The sequence below is a fragment of the Lonchura striata genome, chromosome 1, assembly GCF_050655825.1.
Source record: "Lonchura striata isolate lonStrDom1 chromosome 1, ASM5065582v1, whole genome shotgun sequence".
Taxonomy (NCBI): Eukaryota; Metazoa; Chordata; class Aves; order Passeriformes; family Estrildidae; genus Lonchura; species Lonchura striata.
In genome coordinates, this window is record NC_140703.1 from 551457 (window position 1) to 565092 (window position 13636).

General features: G+C 53.4%; 1 long non-coding RNA gene across 1 annotated transcript; it reads right to left on the bottom strand.

Annotated features, from left to right (window-relative positions):
- Window positions 1–8336: 8336 nt before the first annotated feature.
- Window positions 8337–12146, bottom strand: LOC146768541 (uncharacterized). Its single transcript, XR_014950005.1, has 4 exons — window positions 11664–12146; window positions 11366–11419; window positions 9509–10029; window positions 8337–8603 (listed from the first exon to the last, which is right to left on the bottom strand). It is a non-coding gene; the product is annotated as an uncharacterized LOC146768541 (long non-coding RNA).
- Between the last annotated feature and the right edge of the window lie 1490 nt (window positions 12147–13636).

Genomic DNA, 13636 nt, shown 5'->3' on the forward strand with positions numbered 1-13636 from the left:
CCCGTCGGGGGGCGCCGGCGTTGCGCGCAATTCAGGCAGTGTAAAAAACAGACACGGGTCCTCGAATTTCAACGTCCTCGTTTTCGCGCCCTCTCGAGAAGGTCAAGCGAGGCCGCGCCACGCCACTCCCAAGATGGCGGCCGCGGGCGGCGGGCTGCAGTACCGCTCTCTGCCCACACGGCGGCAGCACCGCGCCGTCCCCGCCGGCACGGCCTCGGCAGCGAACGCCCCAAAGCGTCCGCGCGGGAAAGAACGGAACAAAAAGCCTGCCTGCGACCCGATAGGAACCGAAAGAAAAAAGCTTTCCTCCTAAACTGCATTGCAACAAGGCTTGGTTTTATATTTTTCAGATTTATACTCACAGTCGGATTGGTAATGGATATTGACGTATAATCGTATTTTTTAAATTTCTTAACATTTATTCCTATTCTAATTTTTATTTCACTTTTATGTTTTTATATATACACCTGTAGACATTGATTATATATTTCCATATTTAGAATGATATCAAACTAAAATGTATATTCATATCTTTTCCATTAAAGCCCTGCCTCCAACCAAATAAAAACAAAAAAAGCCCTTTCTTTAAACGATTTTCGAATATTTTTATATTTTTTTCATCATTATAGTCACATTTGAACTTCTACTTTATATAGATGTATTTATAAATATATTTTATATATATATATAATAAGGTAGCGAGATAGATAAATTATTTTTTAAATTCTATTTTGTACACACTGCTAATACTTATATTTACTTACCTTTAAATTTTCATATAGATCTTAACGTATTTAGGATATATTTCTATACAAAGACTTCTAATTTTATTTTATTTCTAGTCATAATTTTAATAATAAAACCCCTACCTACTACCAAATCGAAAATAAAAATCCCCTTTATTCTAAATTATATTTAAATATTTCTATACTTCTATTTTTGATTTTTACAAGTACTCATCTATTCTATCACAACATATTGAGGTACTATATTTCGATATACAGTATTTATGACATGAAATGCGTTATAATAAGACACATACAGTAAAATACGCATTAGGTACTGTATTGATTCCTATTGTTTTGTAATATTCATATATCCACATGTATTAATTATACATTTCTGTATGGACATTTATGTTTATAATCGATATTTATATGCATATAAACATATAAAATACTCCATATCAAACAAGGTTATACCTAATTGTAATGGACAGCATTATTTATGTTACATGTTTAATGTATATGTTTTCCATTTACATTTAAAATTGAAGTTTCATATTCCCATTATCATGTTTATGCATGTGTTCTATTTCATTAGAGTTATAGTTAAAACACTGCAGTTATAATCGAATTCCTAAAAATAAAATGCCAAAACAAACAGCATCAAATTCCCACCAGTACCGTCCAAAAAATTCAGAAAGGCTCCACCAGCCAAACAACTACCAGCAAAAAAAAACCCGCACTACACTCCTTTCACTAGCAGCTCTTATCACGTCACAAAAACGAAACAAACATTTTAAAAACCCTATAGAAACCCACACAGCAAATCACAAAAACCACTCTAAAGGAAAAAAAAAAAAAGCCAACTAACTTACCATACTCCAAACCATACAAGAGACTCCCAACGATTCTAAAAAAAATAATAACCAAAACTCTACCACTACGCTAACTCATAAAGAGAACCCAATGCTCTATAAAATTAACTAAAAAAACCCACCAAATAATTACAGATATAAAAATATGGGAACCACGAAGAAACAAAAAATTCACCCCCCAAATAAAATAAACACCTAAAGAGATCCACCATGGAAATGCCCATGCTCCCAAAAATAAAACCAATAAAAACAACAACCAAACACATCAAACAACAACAACAAAAAAATTAAATTAACAACAACAAAATAAGTATTCCTAACTCAAGAAACAAAAATTGCCTCAAACCATCAAAACACAAATACCACCTAGAAAGAAACACGTCGCCAAAAGAGATATGTAACCACAAACAATATCTCCCAAGTTCTCTGCAACAATGAAACATACACGGCAATCAAATAAGCCAAACGAATGAAACCCCTATAGTGTAATAAACAAGAATGCATTCATCAATATTAAAAAAAACCTCACCGATTAACTCCAGGGCACTCCCTCAAGCCCAGCAAAACAAATACTACGCCCTCGCGCTAATAAAAGCCTCCACAACCGAATTGAAAAACGACCCTCTACTCCATGCTCCGACCCATAAAAATCAGTGTAAACCTTTAGAAACGCATCCTTAAAAAACCTAAGAACCGATCAAAAATAAATCCAACAACAACACTCAACCCAAAAACAAAAACCTTGCCATGAGCAGCCGAAGCAAGAACGGTAACAACCAAGAAGCGCCCGGGGCCCTTCTCCTACAGCGACGCCGATCAAAAGCCACCGATCCCAGGAGCTCCTCAAGAGCGCCTCAAAAGCAGCGCAGCGAGGGAGGCTGGAAGATGCGGAGCCGCGCTCCCGGCCCCGGGCGCAGCGCGGCTCCGGCAGGAAAGCGGCTCCTCCGGCAGGCAGAGGCGGCGCCGCGCCGGCAGACCCCCGCCCGCTGCCCCCGGCCCGGCGGGGCCGGCACCGGGCCCGGGGGGCCCCGGCGGCGCCCGAGCCCCGCGCCCGGAGCGGACGGAGCGGCGGCACCGGCCGGCACCGGCCCCGCCCGCGCCGCCTCCCCCGCCCGCCGGCCCGGCCAAAGCTCCGCTCGGCTCCGCACGGCTCGCACCGGCGCGGCTCCGGCGGGCCCGCGGCAGCCCAGCCGCGCCCAGCTCCCCTTCCGCCCCGGCCAGCCCCGGCACTGCCGGCAGGGCTCCGCGCCGCACCCTTCGCTGCCGGGCCGGGGGCAGAAGAAGCGCCCCGAATGCAGCGGCACAGCCCGACCCCCGCCCTGCCAGCGCTGCCACGGCTGCAGCTCCCTTCCTCTGAAGCCCCGACTCTGACGCCACGCTCCGGCGCTCACCTCACCCCAACAAGGGAAAAGAAACGTAGGCTTCCCTTCAATCGCGTCCTCTAGAAGAGAAGAAAAGAAGCGCCTTGCCTCAAACCATGGCAAAAGGGGGCTTTTTACCTCAGTCCAAACCCCTTAAAAGGGGGGACAACAGGACTGCCCCCTCCAATTCAACCTCAGGATGACGAAATTTCAAAGGGAAAGGGGAAAAGTCCCCGTTATAAAAGCACACCGGCTCACCTGCTCGGCTGCTGCTTCTCGGCACAAAGGTTTGTCCCTCAGCTCCTCCTTTGAGCAATGCTTCAGGTGCCCAAGTGTGTATCCAGGGGATTCCCCGGACCCTGTCCGAAGCGCCCACCGTCCTTCCAGGAGACAGCCCCGGGAGCCCCCCAAAAACTCCTCTCCTCCAGCAGCTCCGTGCAAAAGCCAGCAAAGACAAACCCTCGCCCTAAAATAACCTCCCCCCGGCAGGAGCCGCCCCTCCTCCTCATCCTCACAGCTCACACCTGGGGCTGCTCTGAGCCCTCATCATCCTCACATCAGCTCACACCTGCCGCTGTTGCCACCCTCCAACAGCGTCTCTCCATCTCCAGCACACAGCCCACTTCTCACAGACACTGATCCATTGGAAATCTGCTACGGGTGTTGTCTTTTCTTAATCCATCTGGGTACACGATTAAAGCACGTACATGCATTGATGGTCATTGAGAGAAAGCTTTCCCCTGGAGAAAACAGTCCTTTTGCTGGCACACTTTGATACACCTTCGCAAAAAGCAGAATCAGCACCAATTCCTAAGACCCCTGCCGAGGAACTCAGCCCTCCTTGGGACACCCAAAGCAGCAGACCTCGAAAAAGGAGGGGAAAAGTCAAGCTTGGAGGGGAAAAAGAGGATAGAAGTACAGCAGCCTTTAAAAATGCCTGCACGGAGCAATAGTGGGAACCAGTCACATTTCTTCCTTCCTTGCTTTCTGTGATGACATAAATAGGAAGTAAGAACACGTTAAACAAAAGGCAGAGCTAGGATTTGACAGGTCTTTATTTTGGCAGGCTGCATGGCAAACGCCTCTTCCAGGACTGCGACACGTTTTGGGGAATAGCTGAGAACGGAGGCAAAAGGTGCCGGGAGCCCTTTCTGTTCCCTTCAGCCCCTTGCTCCGCTGGTTTCAGGGCACTCGCTTGGTTCGTTCCTAGAGAAAAACGCTAGGGCATGATTTTCAAAACTACTGCCCGTCCCCAGTCAGAGTTTCCTACATTCGTGGGTACAAATGAGTGGATAGAGAGAGGGCTTCTTTCCAAATGAGTTTAGCCATAGATTCCTGTTTTTTACCAATAGCTATAAAAACGAAACACTTGCCAGGTTTTGGTATTCTACACACACCCCTCCCTGGGAATTTTGGGGCAGCTTTGGGTCCCTCTGCGGGACGGCACCCAGCGTGACTCCCTCCCCTCATTCGCCACCCACCCGCTCTTTTCTTTTTAGTGGTTTTTGTGATTTGCTGTGTGGGTTTCTATCTGTCTTTTTTAAAATGTTTGTTTCGTTTTTGTGACGTGATAAGAGCTGCTAGTAAAAGGAGTGTAGTGCGGGTTTTTTTGCTGGTAGTTGGCTGGCTGGTGGAGCCTTTCTGAATTTGTTGGACGGTACTGGTGGGAATTTGATGCTGTTTGTTTTGGCATTTTATTTTTAGGAATTCGATTATAACTGCAGTGTTTTAACTAGAACTCTAATGAAACAAAACAAATGCATAAACATGAAAATGGGAATATAAAACTTCAATTTTAAATATAAACGGCAAACCTATAAATTAAACATGTAACATAAATAATGCTATCCATTACTATTAGGTATTATATTGTTTGCTGTAGAGCATTTTTTATGTTTATATAATATAAATATCCATCTAGAAATGTATAATTAATATGTGTGGATATATGAATACTACAAAACAATAGGAATCAATACAGTACGTAATGCGTATTTTACTGTATGTGTCTTATTATAACACATTACGTGTCATAAATATTATATATCGAAATATAGTACCTCAATATGTTGTGATAGATAAGTACTTGTAAAAATCAAAAATAGAAATATAGAAATAATTAAATATAGTTTAGAATAAAGGGGATTTTTATTTTCTATTTGGTAGTAGGTAGGGGTTTTATTATAAAAATTATACTATACAAAGCAGTTAAAAGTAAGTTGTACCATATCGAAATACTTGTGCTGCAAAAAGCTGATCTATGAATGTGAACGTCAATATTATTGTCCCCTCTATAGCATCCGACGACTGTGTCGGGAGAAAGAGGGTGAGCAGCGGGCTCGCAACAGGCGGAGGGCGGGCAGGGGGACGCGGGCACTTCACTGTTTTTGCGCGCCCTCCCCACTCCCCGCCACCGAGCCGCCTCCCCGCCGCGTCGCCGCCGCTCCCCGATCCGAGCTGCTAGCGCGGAGTCCGCCTTTGCCGCCCGGAACCAATGCCGGGCTGCGCCTCTCCCCTGCCCCGAGTGCCGACGGGCGGCTGCAGTTCGGGCTCTGCGGGGCCCTTTTCGCCGGGAGCCGGGCACGAGCACGGGCCGAGAAGGGGACAGGGGGTCTCCGAGCGGGACCCGGGGCGCCCGCGGGCCCTTCGAGCAGCGCGGGCTCCGCCCCATGCTGCCACGGGCCCGGCCGCGCAGCTCCCGAGCCCCGCCAATCCCGGCCCGCCTTTCTCCGCCCTGTCCAATCCCGGCCGCCCTTCCAATCCGGGCGCGGTTCCTGCGATTTCGGCCCGCTCAGTCGCGGCCCGACTCCTCAGCCTGGCCCCGCTCCCCCGTGCGCTTGAGGCGCCGCTCCCGGCGCCGCTTTGGGAGCCGGCGGAGCGCTATCCCTGCTGCCGCAACCTCGGCAGGCGCTGGGGCCGGGAAGGGCGGGCGGGAGCTCCCCGTCAGGCGCCGGCCGGGATTTCTCCCAGGGAAACGGGCTGACGGCGGGGAGCGGGCGGACCCGGCCCCTGCAATGGCGGCGGCGGGAGCGGCGCGTGAGGGGAGCGCGGGGTGGTCGCGAGCCGAGCGCGGCGGGAATGGGCGGGCTCGGATTGGTGGGGCCGGCGCTGCCTCGGGTTGTGATTGGCTGGCTGGCCCGGCTCTGAGGCATAAGTAGCGTGCGTGGGGGAGGTGGGGGCGTCAGTTCGGCGGCGGGGCTGGAGGCGACGGGAGCTGCGGAAGCGCGTTCCGAGGAGGAGCGCCGCTGCGCCGGGACGGGTCCCCCCCTCCACCCCGCGCCCCTCCCCCGGACCCCCTCCTCCGGAGGGGGCCCTTCCTATCCCCCCCCCCCCACCCTCCTCCCCCGGGACCCCCTCCTAATGAGGGGGCCCTTCCTAACCCCCCCACCCTCCTCCCCCCAGGACCCCCTCCCGACCCCCAGCCCGACCCCCAGTGTGATGTCGGGAAAGCCGCACCCCGGCAGTGTCGGGCCGTGTATTAGACTGCAATGGGGGGACCCGCAGAGCGGCTCCGGCCCCGTGTGGGGACCCCAGCGAGGGCGGGGGGCGCCGGCTCCGGCCCTCTGGGCTTTATTCTGCGGCGCCCCGAGCCCCGCGGCTGCGAGGAAAGAAGGAAAAAGGGACGGGAAGAGAGGAGGCAGAGCGGGGCATGCGGGAAGGTGGGGAGGGAGGTCGGGCTGCGGAGGAAAGCGGGCGGGGAAGGGAAAGGCCGGCAGGGGGAAAGAGGGACGGGACAGAGGAGGGAGAGAGGGGGAATGGAACGGAGCAGCGGGGCAGGGACAGGTGAGGGACGAGTGGGGGGGTCGCGTTTGGGGGAGGAGGGACAGTGGGTTTAGGGGATAAAAAACAGAAATATGGAGAAAACGAAGGAAGGGTAGATGGTGGGACGGGAGGCCGAAATGGGACGAGAAGGAAAAGGAGGAAGACAAAGAAGGGGAATAGGAGCAGAAGGAAGGAAGAGTAGAAGGGGGCACAAAAGAGGAGCGAAAGCAGTCGGCTTTGGGGAGGACAGGAAAACGGGGGAAAGGCAGGGAAAGAAGGGGAATGGGAGCAGGAGGAAGGAAGTGTAAAGGGGGAGAAGGAGAGACGGGCGAAGCTGCGGAGCCCGCACAGAACCCACCACCCGCACCGCGCTCCGAGTGAGCAAATGGCGGCTGCAGCGATTCCCGGCACTTAAATAAGCTCGGCCCCACCCCACGCAGGTGCCCCGCGGTCCCGCGCACCTGAGCCAGCGCCGGCCCCGCCCCTGAGGCTCCGGCCCGGCCCCGCCCCTGAGGCTCCGGCCCGCCCGGGATGGAGGCGGGGCCATCGCTCCCGGCCCGCCGGGATGGGCCCGGGGCTGCCGCTTCGGCTCCCGGCGGTGCCGCCTCTGCCCCGGCGGGCGGGTCGGGGTCTCTCTCGGGCCGGAGCACCGGGGCGGCGCCGGGGCCGAGCCGGCGGCGGCGGCGATTTCCCGGGGCTGACCGAGACCGGCCGGGGCGCGGGGACCCCCGTGCCGCCCCAGCACCCCCAAACCCCGCCGCTCCCCGCCGTGCCAGGGAATTTTCTTTTTCCCGGTGCAGGCCGAGACATTTCTGTGAGGAAACTCAGAACTCAGGGGTACGGGGTCTGAGGGGAGAGAAGAGATTCTGGTATAAATCCAAAACGCGTTGTGAAAAACAACATGGAACGGCTCATTTGCTCTCCCAGCCCGATTTCTGTGTGACCGTCTGTGATTCCAGCTGCTCCGCTGGCACTGGCAGCCTGCGGGGCTCTAAGGACTTGCCAAGTGCCCAGCACGACAGAAAAGAACGGGAGAACTCCCCGGCTCTGGCAGCGGAGCCTCTCGGCAGTGTCCCGAAAGCCCCGCAGTGCCAGCATCTCTGCATGGAAGCTGAGGGGCTCCAGCGCAGCCCCTCTGCAGCGTTCCTCTGCAGCTGGCACTGCCCAGCGCCCCTGACCAGGGTTTGGGGTCCCTGCACAGCCCCCGGCGCAGCCCCCTGGCTTCTTCCAGCTCCCTTCAGCCAGGATGATTTTCTCGGGGGTAGGAGCACCCAAAGCCAGCGGAACTGGCCTCAGCCACTTTCCGTGGGATCTCTCCTCTTCCTTCCTCACCAAATTCCCACTGTCAAAACCCACCTTGAGGCACAGATCCCCATCCCCTCAATCTCTCCAAGGAATTGGGCTCGGATTTCCCAATCCAGCAGGGCAGAAATGCTCTTGTCCTTACTGTACATCCTAATTGCAGTAATGGCTCAAGAAATAATTGAAAGAAATTAAAGGAATGAAGAGAAATTAAATAAGAGCTGCCAGCTCCAACTAAGGGATGTTCAAACCCCTTACCAACAATTTGCTTTAATTAACCGACTCAAACAAAGTAATTAACACCACATTGATACAGTATGATTCTTTTTAATCGAGTTATAGATAAATCTTGCAGAATGTAAAAACCTTTGTAAATCCAGAAACTCTTTCAAGAGAGAGACAGGGCACAGCTGCAGAGAGTCTTGGGGAGTTCAGGGGAAAAACCCCAAAGTTTTCAGTGTTTAGCATCTCCCACCCTGTCGTCACTGACAGCAAACACGGCTTCAGCCTCAGGAAAACACGGAGAGTCAGGGATTTTACAGATCCTGGTCTCACCTCAGCCTCTCAGCAGGTACAGTCTGCAGGGAGAGGGAAGAAAAAGGGTCAGAATGGACAGCCTACTTCCAGAAAATCATCACCATTCATAAAGCACTAAGCAGAGCTGTAAGAACTTCCCCAAAGGTTCATTTCCCTGCGGACTGAGGGCTCTCAGTTGAAGCACAGGCTGGACCTGTCAGGGACAGACTCCAGGAACCCCAGAAGTAAAAGCCACTGGGCCAATTCCATAAAACATTCCAAAATCAGGCTCCTAGGATGTGACCATCTCCTCTCTCACCTGGAGGTGGAAGCACAAGGAATGATCTTCCCTCCTGTGGGTTTTCTGGGACCTGCAGTGAACCGCAGGGGGAAGAAAACAAAGCCTGAATGTTTCGCACGACTGGAACAGAAAAGTGGGGAAAAGGGAGGCAGGGGCACTGCTGGGGTGATAACTGGGATCCAGCCTCTCCACACCAATGGAAGCAGAGACTGAGTGACAGAGCCTTTGGGACCACTTTGCTGGGATTCATAGGAAAACGGGTGAGTTTTATTTTGGCAGTAAAGCCAAGCTGCTTCTCACCTCATCAGCCGGGTACAGCAGCAGCACCCGCAGGAACCTGGCCAGGTGGCTCTGCCTGGCAGAGGGCTCCCCACTTCCTGGGCATTGTGTGCTACGGGGCTGTGCCACTGGCCATTAAAACAGTTCCCACCTGGCCCTTCACAAAGGCAAGGTGCTTTTTCCATACAGCAAATGGTTTTTGAATTAAGAAGGTAACACTGGTAATACTCAACTGGAGAAGAAAAAAGTGAGAGCTGTAAAATTTTCCTACGCCAGGCAAAAAAGAAAGCCAAATTAAAACCAAAACAAAAACTAACATAACAATGAAAAAAACAAACCATATCAAGCATGCTTCAAGAGAGTTTAAATCTGAATGAAGTAACTTACTTAGAAGCTTGAAAAGCTGCAATGCTGCAAAAATCTAATGCTGCAAAAAAAAAGGTGCCTTCCCATCCAAACCCATCTGGAATTCCACAATTCTGTGAACAGCTCCGGGCAGAAGGGCTAGATTTCCTTTGTAGTTCAAAAATGCTGCTGCAAGAACACGAAGAGAGATTTCATATACTGTTAAAGTGGCACAACCACATCAAAAATTACGTTTGGAGGTAAAGTGGCAACTCTGCAATTCCAGCTTCTGATACCAAGGACACACGGAGGGCTGAAACCTGGAGGTCCTTACATGACAGGATTTCTAGATTTCTAGAGTTACCCATCCCCAGTTTGCTGCTTAGGGTTAGAAAAGGTGGAATTCTGTTCTTAAGGGGTTACCACATACCATCAACGTGAGAGACGGGGATGCTGATGTTTGATCAGAGTCCTGGAGCAGCCTGGAGCACGCTGGCTTCCCGAACCAGGTCTGCTGCCTTGTCCGTGTAGGGGTAGGGCTTTGTCCTCAGCCTCAGCAGGATCTGTCAGCAAAGGAGGAGAGAAAAGTAGAGTGCACCGGCTCCCAAGTGTGGGGTACCATGTGCTGCTAAGGAAGACCACGTGCTGAAAGTGGTTGGAAGCCAGGCGGGTTTTGGGAGGACAAATTCCATATTACTTCTGCAGGATTCTGTCTACAGTTCCTGCTCTACAAACCAAATACATCAAACAACAACAACAAACAAACAAACAAAAAAACCCCACATTAAATCAACAACAACAAAATAATTACTCCTACCTCAATAACCCCATACTGCCCCAAACCATTCCAAGGAGGGCGGCAGGAGGGGCTGGCAAAGGCAGGGCCCCGCCGGGCCCCCCTCGCCGCTGCCATCCTTCTCCAGCGCCGCCGCTGAGCCGCCTTCAGCCCAAAACCCACCCAAAAATACCCCAAAATCGTCCTAAATGCCCCCAAAAAACCCACCCAAAAATACCCAAACCTTCCTAAAAAGATCCAAAAAACTCACCATAAAATGCCCCAAAACCAGCCCAAAACCCTCCCAAAAATATCCCAAAAAATCCACCCAAAAATACCCTAAAACCCACCAAAGAATACCCCAAAGCCCTCCCGAGAATACCCGAAAACCCTGCCCATAAACACCCTGAAACCCCAAATTAACCACTCTGAACCCCAAAATATCCCTGAGCTCCCCATACCCCAAATTTTCCTCCCCAACCCAAAAATTCCCCCCCGACCCCCAAAATTCACTTCTGGGTCTCGTCCTCGGGGGCCGGCGGCTGCCGGGGCCCCCCCAGGCCCGCGGGCGGCGCCCCCAAACCCGGGGGGAGTTCGGGGTCCGAGTCGGGGTCGTCCTCATGAGCCACCAACCTGGGGACCCAAAAACCGGGGGGAACCCCGAATCGGGGGGGGACCCAAAATTGGAGGGGGTCCTGGGGGGTTCTGGAAGGTTTTTGGGGCATCCCAGGAGGACTTTTGGGGTCTCAGGGGGTTTTGGGGGTCCCAGGAGGAATTTCAGGGGTCCTAAAGGGAAATTTGGAGGTCACAGGGGGAGTTTTGGGGTCCCAAAGAGAATTTTGGGCGTCCCAGGGAGGGTTTTGGAGTCCTGGGGAGAATTTTGGAGGTTTCAGGGGGTTTTTGGGAGGAATTTTGGGGGTCCTGGGGGGGGGGAGGGGGTTGGGGTCCTGAAGGGAATTTTGGGGGTCTCGGGGGGTTTTTGAGGGTCCCAGGGGGATTTTTGTGGCTTCTGAAGGGAATTTTTGGGTTCCCGAGGCTGTTTTTGGCGGTCCCGGGGCTGTTTTTGGGGGATCCCGCCGGGTATTTTTGGGGGTCCCGGGAGTGTTCTTGGGGTCCCCCCTCACCAGTCCATGGCCGGCTCCACTCCCCGGTTCCCGGTCAGCGCCAGCGCCTTCGCCCTGCGGGACCGGGGGGCTCCCGGTTATTTTTGGGGGGTCCCAGAGGGTTCTGAGGGGTTCCCGGGGGGTTTTTTGGGGGTCCCGGTGGAGTTTTGGGGGTCCCGAGGGCTCCGGGGCCTGTCCGTGTGTCCCGCCCCCCCCAATCCCATTCCCGGTGCCGGGTCCCCTCCGGCTGCTCCCGCCCGCCCTCCCCCGCTGTCCCCCCGGTGCCGCCGCCCTCAGCGCGCCGGGCCCCGAATCCCACCTCCAGCAGCGCCTCCAGAGCCGCCCGAGCCCGGTCCCACCGCCCGCCGCCATCACGGCGGCGCCGGGCTCGCGACACGTGGGGGACGGCGGCCGGCGAGGGACAGAAAGGCACAAAGCGTTCCGGTACGGACGGCGGCCGGAACGGGACAGAAAGCCTCCCTCGCCGCTGCCATCCTAATCCGGCGCCGCCGCGGAGCCGCCTCCAGCCCTCCCCTCACTCACAGACACCGCCCCGCTCGCCGCTCGCTGCCGCCCCTCGCCCCTCCCGCCGGTTTTGCCGGGCGCTGGCTGGGGGGGCTGCAGTACCGCCCTGTGCCCACAAGGCGGCAGCACTTTTCAAGCGAGTCCGCGCCAAGCCACTCGCAAGAGGGAGGCCGCGGGCGGCCGGGCTGCAGTACCGCCCTTTGTCCACAAGGCGGCAGCACTTTTCAAGCGAGTCCGCGCCAAGCCACTCCCAAGAGGGCGGCCGTGGGTGGTGGGGCCACAGTACCGCCCTGTGTTCACAAGGCGGCAGCACTTTTCAAGCGAGTCTGCGCCAAGCCACTCGCAAGAGGGCGGCCGTGGGTGGCGGGGCTGCAGTACCGCCCTTTGTCCACAAAGCGGCAGCACTTTTCAAGCGAGTCCGCGCCAAGCCGCTCCCAAGAGGGCGGCCGGGCTGCAGTACCGCCCTTTGTCCACAAGGCGGCAGCACTTTTCAAGCGAGTCCGTGCCTAGCCGCTCCCAAGAAGGCAGCCGGGCTGCAGTACCGCCCTGTGCCCACAAGGCGGCAGCACTTTTCAAGCGAGTCCGCGCCAAGCCACTCGGTGGTTTTGCCGGGCACTGGCTGGGGGGCTGCAGTACCGCTCTCTGCCCACACGGCGGCAGCACCGCGCCGTCCCCGCCGGCACGGCCTCGGCAGCGAACGCCCCAAAGCGTCCGCGCGGGAAAGAACCGAACAAAAAGCCTGCCTGCGACCCGATAGGAACCTAAAGAAAAAAGCTTTCCTCTTAAGCTGCATTTCAATATGCTTTATTTTTCTATTTTTCATATTTATATTCACATTCGGATTTGTAATGGATATTGATGGAAAATTATATTTTCATAATTTCTTACATTTATTCCTATTATATTTTATTTCAGATTTTTATACGTATCTTAATAGGTATCAGTAGAAGTCAGGGGAGGGTGTGTGGCTGGGGGCGGGGCCAGGGGAGGGGGTAAGGACGGGGTGGGGGTTAGGGGGAGGGGGTCAGCATTGGGGGCGTGGTTAGGGGCGGGGTCAGGGTGTGGGGGAGGGGGTGGAGGGTGGGTCAGGGAAGGGGTTAGGGTAGAGGGAGGATTCAGGGTGGGGGTGTGGCTACCAGACAGACCCCTCCCCTACCCAAAAAGATTGTCAGGCGCAGCAGTAGAAAATTTGATGCTACCAGGGAGTAAAAATTTTTATTTTTACTTTGATGCTCCCAGGGAGTAGAAATTTTTATTTTTAAAGTTGTTTTCTTTTTTTACTTCCTCGGAGCACAGTATTTTCTACTCCTGCTTTTTTATTCTAAGTACAGAAAGGAAAAAAAAGAGAGAAAGAGAAGGAGACAGTGAGAAGAAGAGGAGAGAGTGATAAGGAGAGAGAGAGGGAGAAGAAGAAAAGGAGAGAGCAGGAAGAGGAGAGAGTAAGGAAAAAGAGAGATGAGGAAGACAAGAGAGTGAGAAGAAAAAGAGGAGAGAGGAGGAAGAGGAGTGAGAAGAAAGGGAGAGAGATGAAGAAGAGTGTGAGAAGGACAGGAGAGAGCAAGAAGAAGAGGAAAGCGTGAGAGGAAGAAGAGAGTGTGAGAAGGAAAGGAGAGTGACAAGAGGAAGAGAGAGGAGGAAGAGGAGTAAGTGAGAGGAAGAAGAGGAGAGAGGAGGAAGATGAGAGAGAGGAGAGAGTGAGAAGGAGAGAGTGAGATGAAGAGGAGAGAGTGAGAAGTGGAGAGAGTGGGAGGAAGAAGTGAGAAGAAG